This window comes from Anser brachyrhynchus (genome assembly GCF_964034855.1).
Source record: "Anser brachyrhynchus genome assembly, chromosome: 11".
Taxonomy (NCBI): Eukaryota; Metazoa; Chordata; class Aves; order Anseriformes; family Anatidae; genus Anser; species Anser brachyrhynchus.
The window spans coordinates 7,491,510-7,504,852 of record NC_137706.1 but is presented as its reverse complement, the minus strand read 5'-3'; the positions used below and the strand labels follow the sequence as shown (position 1 = coordinate 7,504,852).

Sequence of the window (13,343 nt, the reverse complement as noted above, 5' to 3'; positions counted from 1 at the left end):
TGTAGATCTGAACATTCTATTTTCCCTGAAGTAAGTTTGTAAAATGCTTTTCTATTGATTTACTTGTTTGATACAAAATAAGCAAGAAAAGTACAAAGTTAATGATGGACAACAAGTCACAAGATAGTAAGTCAAGCAAATGTTTGTTAACATTCCTTGAGAAATGTCTCCAAAGTAATAACAAGAAAGCTGAGTGTCAAAGCATACTCACCTTTTACTTCCACTGGCAATTCATTTCAAATTGCTTTCCCTCCTGGTGTCACATGACAAATACAGAAATTTCACATCACATTCCCTGAGAAGCTAAATGGTAACAGAGCACAGCTCTGCTAGACTGAGAAGGTGGCACTGACACGAAAACTACCTCATCAGCTGCTGTGCAAAGAGATAGAGGGGGGAAGCATAATTATCTCAAGAAGCATTTTACAAGGACTCTCAAGAGACATATAACCCAAGATAAAAGGCTGTGCTTCTGAATATTAACAAGAACAGGAGTTTGCATCCTGTAATTCAAGCAAGAATTAACTATCATCAAGCTAAAAGCATACAACAAAACAGCAGAAGCATAGCTTATGAGAGCCACAAGAAGTGAGATTTACAGGGGTGATCATTTAGCAAACACTGATCTCCTTGAGCATTCACATACTTACCTGGCTTAATTTCTACCATTCCTACCCCAATGCTTGGGGTGTCTGACTGCTGATGAGGCAAGGACATGGTTTTTATATTTTGAGCTACACTGCTAAGCAAACAGAGAATGCAGACTTTTTTTTTTTAAACTATCTCAGCTTAATGCTATGATGAAATGAACATGACTTTGCTTCCATTTCACATCCTTGCCAATAGAATGCTTGAAGTAAAACAAGCCAAAACATCTGCATTTTTAAACCAAGCAAACATGGAACAGCTAACACTGATTATGGACATAGTCCATATTTGACACGTCAAAGTTGCCACTGCCAGTGCTATTGGTGAAAAACAACGCTCTGCTATGATTTAGCAGAAGTCGGTCTCCCCAGAGATGTGCCTTAACTTGTTCATTTAGGCTTGAGAAAATACAAATCTAGATTATGGGAGTATCAAAGTCTAAAAGCCTACATGTATACATGATAGTATAAGGCAAAGTTATGTATTTTTATATTAGACTAACTTAGTAAGACAACCCAGTGGGTCAGAAGGTCTCTATTCATCGCAGTACGCACCACCCTACTGCTGGCCCATGGCACGAGCAATACAGCACATGCTATATTTTCTACTAATCACAACAGTTGAACATCTAATTCTCCTGCAACATACCAAGCACTTCTTCAGTGGACTGCTACCTGCTAAAACCTTCTTAAGCAAAAGGTAATCAAAAACACAAACTGAGTTGTCCTTCTAGTTACATTTCTTATTTCCCAAATTATGAATGCAAATTGAAGTGTCATCTTTCACAATCAGTAACGACGGCACCACACGGCAGGCAGACAACTGTGCAGGCATTAAGATCAACAAAATATGTTTTACTACAAACTCACAGTGGCACTTAAACCAGTCGTTCGCCGTTGCCACCTTATGTAATTATCCTGTAAAAGCTCACACTTTCCAAAGAAGTCCACCCTCTCTATAGTGCTCCATTGCTGTCTGTTTGTAACTCATTTGTACCAGGCTGCTCTCAAAAGTGCTTAAGAGGTGCTATTTATATTTTTTCTTAGAACACTAGGCTGATTCTCCACCAGCTCATTGCAGAGCAGCTGACTAACCTGTGGGTTGCATGCCTGAAACATGGTCATATGGCACAGCAAGGCCTTTATCAAACTCCTTGATGGACAAGACACTGAAGATGCCATCACTGACCGGTTGCTTTCCCATTCCCCTGAGAACACTGTAGAGAGGTGCTTCAGGGAGAATTATCACTGATGTCCAAATATCACACACACGAATGCTGAACTAGAAGTTGTGTTTCATCAACAACTTTAGAAGGGAGCAGCATGCACTCTTCTGGCAGCCAGAAACAGAACAACAACAACAAAACAAAAGCAAAAAAAAAACCACTCTGTTTTGATCAAATAAGCTTAAAGGTGAAGGCAACAGCAGTAAACAAACTGCCCATTTCAAGTATTAACTTCTAGTCTCTGAGTACAAAGATATCAGCTTAGGGGTGTCCAAAAGAAAACAAAGTCTCAAGTACTACATGCTGTCTGGGGTGGCTAGTCAGAACTGTTTAAGCGTGAACAAGCAAACAAGAACTATAAGCCTTCCATCACTTATAATACAAGACACTTAACACTATTCCAAAGAACATTCTTTATTCTGTGTGTAAAATGTGCATTGACAGTTAAATGCAAGACCTTAAACATACCGTGCCCTAAGAAAAGCCCTACTCAGCCACAAGGCCTATATATACATACCACACATTCTGATAAAATAATAAAAAAAAAAAGCTTACACTTATATGCTGTGAATTTTTGCTGAGATTTTTTTTTTTAAAGATATCATCTAGTGTCCAAAACCAAGTCTTAAAAATAAGCCATTTGAAAACCAGTAAAATGAAGGTGAACTAGGACCACCTTTGGAATCATTAATAAGCATCAATCATGCTATTTGCGGTTCACACAGTCATACAGGAACATCATCTATTTTGTTCCGTATCCAGCAAGCAAGCACCTTCAAGCAAAATTATGTAAGAAACCAAAATATTCAACTCTAAGATTTGTTTATAGGACAGTCAGTTTATTAGCAATTCAACTAGTTTGCTTTCCAAGTCAAAAGGCATATTTGCTAACTCGCATGAATGTACCTTCAAGATGAAATATGAATTACAATGATATGGGAATATCACTGTTCTGAACAGAACCAGGGCAGCTTTTGGGCAACAGAAGCAAAGAGCTCGACTGAAACTAGTTATAACGTGGAAGTCATTAGCCTCAGGAGTAACAGCCTCTGACACAGCAGTCAACAACTCAACGCTTTGAAGAGGCCTTCCAGGCGCTTGCTCCTTTTTGGCAAGAACACCACAGAACAAAGTTGAAAACAGGGAATATGAGTTTCTGTTGAAGCCAGAAGAGGTGAAGCAACATGTCAATGTGATGCCCATCTATAAGAAGGGCCGGAGGGCAGACCCGGGGAACTATAGGCCTGTCAGTTTGACCTCAGTGCCGGGGAAGCTCATGGAGCAGATTATCTTGAGGGTCATCACGCGGCACTTGCAGGGCAAGCAGGCGATCAGGCCCAGTCAGCATGGGTTTATGAAAGGCAGGTCCTGCTTGACGAACCTGATCTCCTTCTATGACCAAGTGACGCGCTTGGTGGATGAGGGAAAGGCTGTGGACGTGGTCTACCTTGACCTCAGTAAGGCTTTTGACACCGTTCCCCACAACATTCTCCTCAAGAAACTGGCTGCTCGGGGCTTGGACTGGCGTACGCTTCGCTGGGTTAGAAACTGGCTGGATGGCCGGGCCCAGAGAGTTGTGGTGAATGGAGTCAAATCTGGTTGGAGGCCGGTCACTAGTGGAGTCCCCCAGGGCTCGGTACTGGGGCCGGTCCTCTTTAATATCTTTATTGATGATCTGGATGAGGGCGTCCAGTGCACCCTCAGTAAGTTTGCAGATGACACCAAGCTAAGTGCGTGTGTCAATCTGCTCGAGGGCAGGAAGGCTCTGCAGGAGGATCTGGATAGGCTGGAGCGATGGGCTGAGGTCAACTGCATGAAGTTCAACAAGGCCAAGTGCCGGGTCCTGCACCTGGGCTGCAACAACCCCAAGCAGAGCTACAGGCTGGGAGATGAGTGGCTGGAAAGCTGCCTGGCGGAGAAGGACCTGGGAGTATTGGTGGATAGTCGGCTGAATATGAGCCAGCAGTGTGCTCAGGTGGCCAAGAAGGCCAACGGCATCCTGGCCTGTATAAGAAGCAGTGTGGCCAGCAGGTCGAGGGAAGTGATTGTGCCCCTGTACTCGGCTCTGGTGAGGCCGCACCTCGAGTACTGTGTTCAGTTTTGGGCCCCTCGCTACAGGAAGGACATGGACGTGCTCGAGCGAGTCCAGAGAAGGGCGACCAAGCTTGTGCGGGGTCTGGAGAACAAGTCTTACGAGGAGCGGCTGAGGGAGCTGGGCTTGTTTAGCCTGGAGAAGAGGAGGCTCAGAGGCGACCTTATCGCACTCTACAGGTACCTTAAAGGAGGCTGTAGAGAGGTGGGGGTTGGTCTATTCTCCCACGTGCCTAGTGACAGGACGAGGGGGAATGGGCTAAAGTTGCGACAGGGGAGGTTTAGGTTGGATGTTAGGAAGTACTTCTTTACCGAAAGGGTTATTAAGCATTGGAACGGGCTGCCCAGGGAGGTGGTGGAGTCACCATCCCTGGAGGTCTTTAAAAGACGTTTAGATGTAGAGCTTAGGGATATGGTTTAGTGGAGTACTTAGTGTTAGGTCGGAGGTTGGACTCGATGATCTTGAGGTCTCTTCCAACCTAGAGAAATCTGTGAATCTGTGAATCTGTAAACATCCTTTTGCTAGGTTCCTCTCTAAATCAAGTGCTTCCATTGTAGAGATAAGCCCTTTTAAGAGGGTCCCTTGGGAGGATAGCAATAAACATCTTCACAGGCGTCAAGAGCAAAATTTACACAATACCTGAGATACAGATGTATTTTATTTATTTAAGCAAAACGTAACTGCTTGAAAGGATTATCTATATCCATCAAAAGAGCAGAAAGTTGCTTACACTCAGACAGTTAAACAGTTTTGAATATATTTCTGGTAATTTAAGAGCATGCATGTAAATTAAATAGCATAGAGAGAATAAATGAAGATAAAAATAGCTTTTCTGTGGAAGAGTTAAGCCAATATAAGACTGATTTTTCCAAAGCAGCAGATTATTTTAAGCATTTCATCCAGATTCGAAATCACACTGGCAACAATAATAGGTCAAACTACCAACTGGGCTGTTTAATCCAGGCTTGCAGACTTCTGCATATTCGCTCCGTTTTCAAACAGTGAAATGATATCATATTTTGAAGGACAATTTTTTTTTTTAAATATTTTTATGCCCGAGTTTACAACCTTTAAGAGCATACTTGCTTTAAAGCATTGCTTCATTAATTCAAAGCAGCTACTCAAAGTTCCGGCTACGTCTGTCACTTCTTGGCAGCAACCCCCATGTAGGATGTGATAAACAACTTGACAGAGCTGTTAATTTAGTCATTAAGTGACACAGCTAGGATATGACCTACTGGGTTCATCTACTGTGGTCTAAGTATTACTCAGCATTTCCTTATTCTTTTTCAAGTGGCATATAGACACAGTATAGAACACGTCACTCATTTTACACCGCAATATATTCTGCCCATTCAAATGGAAAAAAAGGAATTGTTTTCTTTAGGCAGTGTATTGGCATTACATTGCTAATATCACCAAGTGGGTCTTTAGAATACTCTTTTTTTTTGCCTTATAATATTTAGTGGAAAATTCAATGCTTAGCCTATCACTACTTGAATCTACTTTCTTAATTCAGTTACGTTTCTACCTCTTAAGTGCTCTGTTCTTGATCCCACCTACTGTAAAAATACCCCGACAATTTTTTCTCATGAGCAAACACAATTTGGAATCATGAGATTACCATCATTTCTGTATAAATTATCCTTCTTTATCAATGTTTGTGTCATGGAGATAAAGTTTACAGAAAAAAAGATTAATAAATAAATGAATAAATAAATAAATAAAATGGTGAGGACAGCAATAATAATCCAACATATATCCCTCCCTACAAAGGTAGTCCCACAGAACTGTGATACTTCCATTATATCCAAATAAATGCTAGATGAGTGTATACAACAATTTACACACTACCTACGAGTCAAACGATGCCTTCATAAAACATGTCAAATTGAAAAACAGCAGATCATGTCACCTCCTCCCAACATACTTCAATAGCTAATAAAATAAGATGTTCATGCTCTTCCAACCTCCATCACCCGCTTAAAATTTATTGTGAATACACGTACCAACCATAGTTTCCAATATCTAGAATACCAAAGGATTTTCGAATGCTGTTGCAGCAACCTTGAATGAGCTTAGTGCAAGCTCCTTTAAGTTACTGAGAGCAGCAACTGAATAGGGAGGAAGGAGAAAGGAAGGAAAAACGATGTCTTGACACTTAACCATTTCATGTCATCACAAAAGTTTAATGTTCCTTGTAATAATTTTTTTTTTAACATCAAGGTTTCTGGTAGACCCAACAGGCTCCTGTGTTTTTATAACAATATAGATTAAAAAAAAAAAAAAAAACTACTTTTTCAACATGAGAAAAACAACAAATGACTAACAAGAAGAACTCCAGGTAAGAAATGTAGAGTACCAGAAAGAGTAACAGTAAAGGAAAGAGACAAAGTAATAGCAAACAGAAGGCTCAGTTGCTATCAGAAACATCAACGCTGATGAAAGCAGAAAAGCTAAGCAAGGATAGTGTTCTTGCACCTATCAAGCCAACATTTCTGAGGTGTTCAGAATTTCTGTATGCCAGCTGGGTTCACACTGGCAGAGTTGGGAGTTCTACCCAGCCATGTGTTACTCCAGCAAGCCTTCATCACAGCCCTCTCACATTTCAGCTCTAACTAATTTGGAAGGATTCAAATACATTCACAGAAGTGTTACACATGAAAAGACAATGGATACATGCTGAAAATGAAAGTTGTTAAGACTGATCAAGATCTGACTACTTCACTCTATGAGGGAAGTAACCTGAAAATCTAGGAAAAATGATTCCTCAATGCCAGTTCTCTCTCTCTCTGTCTAATGGAGTAGCATCATAACAAAACAGCCACGAAATACGAGAGCAGAGAAACTGAGACAAGAAAAAGCTAACATTCATCAGCCATTGGTTCAAGCAAACATCACAATGTTCATGTATTTTAAGCTTTAAGACTATTTCCATTCCCCCACAATAAATGCTCACAACTACTGGATAAGGAGGGGAGGACATTATAGAATGGTGTAGTCCCCATGACAATTCCTGAAACTGATTTAAGCTTGAGAAAAGCCTCAGTCTCTGAAGATACCAGGATAAAAGCGCAGAGCAGCTACTACTATAGAGATAAAAAGGATAAGATCATAAAATGCTGCCGGACTTTTATAGGGCTTAACAGGATGCACACACATTGCAAGTCTATTATAAGATAATTAGTCTAGTACATTGCCAACTATGTGCTAATCTCAGGTCAAACCTGTGCAAACCTTTATGAGCAAATATGCTTGTTAAGAGACGCTGGTGATGATCTTACTTAAAAGCTCATAGTCAAATCAGCAGACTCCTCAGTTGGTTAAGCTCCAATTCACATGTTTTATTATTTTTCTTAGCAGAGCCTATTTCAAAATGCACCTAAAACACTGGATCTTATGGCTCATAACCACAGTCTTATGGCTCATAACCATCTGCTCACATCTTCAAATGGGTTACTCACACAGATGAGGAAAATACTACATATGCCCTAAGTGTGGAAGAACACGTACTCTGCACCTACATACCTAAGTATATACGAGCAGATGTATATGGAACACACACTTGCACATAAAACTGAAAAAATATTGGGCTAGTATTTGTGACAGAAGTATGAATTCACAAGAAAAGATGTGTTGAACTCATGCTACCACTTTAATTTTAAGTTCACTATCCAGAAGAGGATTACCAAGTACATTTTCTACAGAAACCATCCCTCCAGAAAACTGTTTCTTAGTCCAGAATAAAGTGCCCTACCAAGACCTCCCTCACCTCAGCTCATGGACAAAAGCATTCAAGGAGAAAGCAGGTCAGCAAGGAAGTTCACTATATTTTAGATACTAGATTCAGCCTCCAAGAAGACTTAAGCCACCACACTTTGCAATGTACACAAAAATATCAGAGGGCAATAAAAACGTTACTGCATAAAAAAAGCAATGAGGTTATTTTCCAAGTGCAAGTGGGAAAAACAGTCTGTTATTGTTACTGCTTCTATTGATTATATCCAGCAACAAATGGGAAATGAACCTGAGATCCAATTTACAACTACAGGTATCATTTCCTACCAAAGCACGTATGACTCTAGCTTGGGCTTCCACTTGTTTCAGCTGGTATCAACCTTCAACAACTACCAGTTTGGCCACCTCAGAGACACTTACCAGGCAGACCTGCTTTTCTAAGATGAAAAACATCTTCCTTTAACGTTTTCTTAATTGGAAAGCAAGGGAATATGTAAAATGGGGATAGTCAGAATATTTGAAGTATACGTGCAAATCAAGCAGCTAAGCTCCAAACTGGGGACACGCTCTGACTTATTTCCCTGTAGGGTTTCTACCTACAAAAACTGTCCATTAAAAAAGAGCCTGCCAAGGCAGGCTGCAGGAAGCAGGACAACAAGATTTCGCAAATTTCACGTTCACCAATGATTCCAAATACACAGTCCGAAAATACCTTCTTCTCTGACCCCACCTTTAATGGAAAAAAAAAAGCACATCAAAATGATTTGATAGCAAGTTATGAAGCAATCATCCAACAGCCTTTTGAACATTTGCATCTTTTGCCCATGTGTAACCAGCACTAAAATTGTGCCTATCAGCTGGTGCTTGCTCTCTGAAAGTCCACAAAACCTTCTTTGAGAATTTTGTCAAGAGAACAGAAGAAAAGCAAATTAAAAACTTGGAACATTCAACACACATCCAGTATTTGAAAATCCCTTTACCAATCCAATGATTGAGAACTGGGACTTAAAACCAGTTCACCATTAACAATAACACTGTTTACAAAGACTACAGTTATTGCACAATAAAATAAAAAAGAGGGGTGACTAATTTATACACACAACAAAAAATCCACAAAGAAAACTCAGAATGGAGGGAGCAACACTCAAGAATTCTTGCAGCGCAAGACCTATTTCTGATCTGCTTGCCCTGTAAGACTAACGGCTGCAACCAAAGTTACATGCTGACCCAGTATTTATATTTGAATTGGGTTCACAATTGTTGCATGCATCAAGGTACAGTGTTGCTTTTAAAAAACACTATTCAACTATCACCACACCAAATACTATTTACCTTGTTCACTGTCTGATGCAAACATGTCTGCCTCTGCTGTTTTACAAACTGATAAAACTTTTAATGAAATTAAGAAAGGTTAAGATTTTATTTCTGGAGAACTGCTAGCCAATTTATTCAAGTGCAGTAGAATACGTAGCTTTTTAAAATTCATACATTATTGATAAGCAAATCACCCTCTCAAAGCCATACAATGGCAAATTTTCTCTAACATCAAACTTCTCGTTTTAGTATCTTGAACTGTCTGATACAGAAAAAACTCTGAGTCACGGCTGGAAATATCAGCTTCCTTGGACACTTTTGTATTAGTAAATTCCAAGGAACCACATTCCCATTAACTCTCAAAAAGTATTATATTGAGTTAGATTTCTGCAAAACAACCACAACATTAAACGTACCCAGGAAAACTTTCAGAGATAAGCTTCCGTTTTCCTTACATCCAGCATATGCATGCCAAGAAGAACTTGAAGCATTCCCTACTATTCATATTCTTCTCTGGCAGTGATTCCACTAGTGGTTACTTTCTCCTATTATTGGGTATTATTTTAGCTCATAATTGTACACAATAACTTCAGTTCAATTTCCAGTCCCCACATGCACTCTTCATTAATCTCCATATACTGAAAGAGACACAGCCTAGGCAAGCTTTAGATTCAGATTTACATTTTCCATGACTAGTTCAGTATGAAGCTTTTTCAGAAAGATCTTAAGTTAACCTCAGATACTAAAGCAGGTCTTACTGCCATCAGTGAACCAAGATCCCATGTGAAGAGGTCAGTGAATTTAAGCACAGTTTGTTTTCCCACCATTTGCTTACATTTTTGCTCACATTTGGAACTGCCAGAAGCACTGACATATTACTGACAGAGAAGAGGGAAATGATTGCAGACTAAGCAATACATTCAAGAAACAGGTCAACATGAATGAACTGAAAAAATTTCCTTGGGGAAATCTCCTTTCACAGCTAGGCATTCAGGAATATTCCCAATAGCATCTGTTATGTCTGATATGTAAGGAATTACCAATCCAGTTCAATCAGTTGCACAGCCAGACACAATTAGCTTGACTGATATAAGATATGATACTTTTTAAGAATGAATTTCTCAAATCAAAACCTAATTAATATCTTTAGCTATACTATTTGATATCACACTTGATAACAGTGATTTGATACAAGTATCACTAAAGTGAGGAAATGGTGGCATTGCAAAAGAGGACCTAATACAGTTTTAATTCATAAAATTACACTAGTTACAACGTTCTTTCTGTTACGCTTGATTGTAAGAATTCCCTATACTTAGCTCTACCTATAAAACAATACGAATTAAAGAGTTGCTAACCATTGAGCCTTAAGACTTGCAACTATAATCAAGTAACTATTTACTCTTTAACAATTTTACATCATTTAATCTTGTCCTCAGACATGCTGATTTAATTATAGGCCGTTTTCAAGCTCACTAAAGACATTTTTCAAAGATTTTGGAGAGTAACAGGACAAAATTCCATTAGCAACCTTTTAGTATTATAAGCACTACTTCCAGATGAGAAGTCAGAGCCAGAGACACACTTAAAACAGTAATGTGTACAAGGTCAAAATAACTCCGACAAATTAAGAATCTAGAGCAGGATTTATCAACATTTTGTCTAAGGCCAGTCTTACCACTTTCAAAATGACATTCACTTATCAAAACATTACGGTATAGAAATAATATATCTGTTTAGTCTAGTAATGACTTTCCTTTGTTCTTTCTGCCACTTTTCTTACATGTATTAAGATGGAACAAAGTAATCTTCTCAACTATTTGTTCTCATACCAGTGAAAGGCACAGCCCTTTTTTCCTAAGGCTTAGAGAACTCATTTATTTTATGATATTATCCTCCAGTATCTAGGTTTCCTCCCTGGAAACTGTTTAAAAATAGTCAATAGCTGTAATGGTCAAGTTAGTCTCCTGGCTGTTAATTGCAGTGTTTACTTGGAGCTTTAATATTCATGCATTGCATTTAATTTTCACCTTGATTTCTCTTTTCACAAACACGGCAGAAGATATATGTATTCATATGGATTATCTAAAGAAAATACTATACTAATAAGTACAGGCAGCAGATAAAGGTTTTAAATTTCTGTAATTTCTTATCCTACATCATATTGCATAAAGAAAGGTAAAAGTAAACTGAACCTTACCTCAAGATTAAACTTCATTTCATAGAAAATAAGCCTGTCAGAGAGTATTGCTTGACCAAGAAGAATGTTTCCAGTAGCCAGGTCTGTAACACAGGAAACAAACAAGTTACTTTCTTATCCCCAGTCCATTCATTTCTAGTTTTAAAGTACTTTCTGCCAACAAACTGAAAAGGAAGCAACTCAGGAAGTTATGAATTTCCTCTTCTCTTTGAGAGTTGGAATTAGCATTGCAGAAAAAAAATAAAAAAATCTTAAGACAATCAAATTCAACCCAGGCTTCCAAATAATTCACACTTAAAAGTTCATAATAAATTAACTCTGAGTTTATAGAGTTAAATACCTTGAAATTGTCTAGTCTCTGGACAAAAAGCTTGTCAACATAAATAAAACAGCTACAGTGATCTACGACAGACTACTATTTTGCAATAACACTGCTTTTCTGTGGTTTAAGGTATCTTCATCAACTACCTTAGTGTAGAAAACAGCCCAGCAAAAGACTCTCTGGGCTATTTCCCTTCACAGTGACCTCCATTCACTGCAGAGTATCACTGCAGAAAAAATAAAAGTAAGTTAAAGGTGCTGTTTGTTTTTTTAAAAAAGAAGAAAAAATATTTCACTGTTTTAGTTGTTTTGAGGAGATGAGCTTTGTTACTGAGCTGGTTTTAGACGGTGCATTCCTTCTGCTTTGAGGGGTTTGCAGATCTGTTGCTTGTTTTTACTTCAAGCAAAAGCCAATTTAGTATGCAAACTTAATACTCATCTCATGCAGATGACCAAATCAGTTGGAACATCAAAATAAATTGCAATTTATCATTTTTTCCCTGCAGTGCTATGCAATGAACAACATCTTCCAAGTATGTCAGTGATTACAAGATTGACTGGTCACTCTTCCAGGCAGAGAAATAGATCTGGACAAACAGAAGATGGCCTAAAGCTTGCTGCTACGAATCGCCTGTGTATGTTCCATGTGTGCAGACTATAGTCATAGCTGTTCGTCCTCGCTTTTAGATCTCTTGGAGTAGTCTCTTACTGCAACTAAAGAGAAAGTTCTGATCCACAACAGATATCCAAATTTGAAGATGGTTTACATATCAATTTAGAAAGACCAGGAAGTTAGAGAACAAAGTTATATGTGTATACACTTACACGATACAGAATGCCTTAACTGCCCCCAGCAACAGAAGAATCCCTATAATTTTTAAACAACAAAAAGCTGGCAAGTACATTGCTATAAGAATTAGTTAATCGTATTTCTCTTGCCTAGGCTGGTTAGAAAAGTGAAACTTTTTTTAAAAAAAACGGGACCTTTAATTAACATGCCAACTTTGCCAACACAGCTTCTAACTGGAGGTCAACAGATTTATTGCACGTCAGAGTAAGAGAAGCCTATATTAACTATTTCAGCATCCAATGGATCATCTGCACTGAAGGTGGCATTACAATAGTTTACTACTTTTCAAATCAGACATCTAAGCCACACATTCCATTTCTCAATGCAGACCAAGTCTCCGGTAATGTGCTAAGAATCTACAATTAAGCTTAATTATAACACACACCACTAGTCTGCACTACATGGATTTCCTGCTAAGATTTAAGGTCAGGATAAAAGCAAGTTCAGTGCACAGAATGTCTGCATATCTAATGCATGCATATCTAATCCCTTAATGTGGTTATATCAGTGTACAAAGAATTTCTCTGGAATGCAAATATTTGTATTACTGTAACATGTCAGAGTCCTGTTCTGTACAGACCATCAATTTGCCAGCCACTCTATTTCCTGGAAACCACTATTTACTTTTCCATATTTGCACATGCTTTAAATTTCTAAAATACATTTTAAACACAATTGTAAAGTATTTCCATCACTTTCAACATTTATACCTTTCTTCATCGTTAGTTATCTGTTGACAAAGGCATCATAATCCCTTTCAAATGTGAAGTTGTGAGAGCATCAAACACTAGGCTGGAAGCACCTTCCCTACTCAGAGCCTTCATCAATTGAGGCTGATACTTACCAGGCTTGCATCAAAAATCAATGTCTAAAGAACACCACATCTACAGGACTCTACCTGATGTAGCAGAGAAAACAGATAACCATCTCAATATTGCTGCTTTCTAGTTATGCC

General features: G+C 38.7%; 1 protein-coding gene across 5 annotated transcripts in view; it reads right to left on the bottom strand.

Moving 5' to 3' along the window:
- TLN2 (talin 2) overlaps window positions 1-13,343 on the bottom strand; it is a 228,742-nt gene that overhangs the window by 162,404 nt on the left and 52,995 nt on the right. For 4 of the 5 annotated variants that reach the window (XR_013956084.1, XM_080607980.1, XM_080607979.1 and 1 more), the window contains exon 3: window positions 11,218-11,300. The gene's annotated coding sequence lies outside the window, so the exon portion shown is untranslated. Of the gene's footprint in view, window positions 1-211; window positions 376-11,217; window positions 11,301-13,343 lie in introns of all 5 variants that reach the window. The other variant, XM_080607981.1, reaches the window with a different exon arrangement.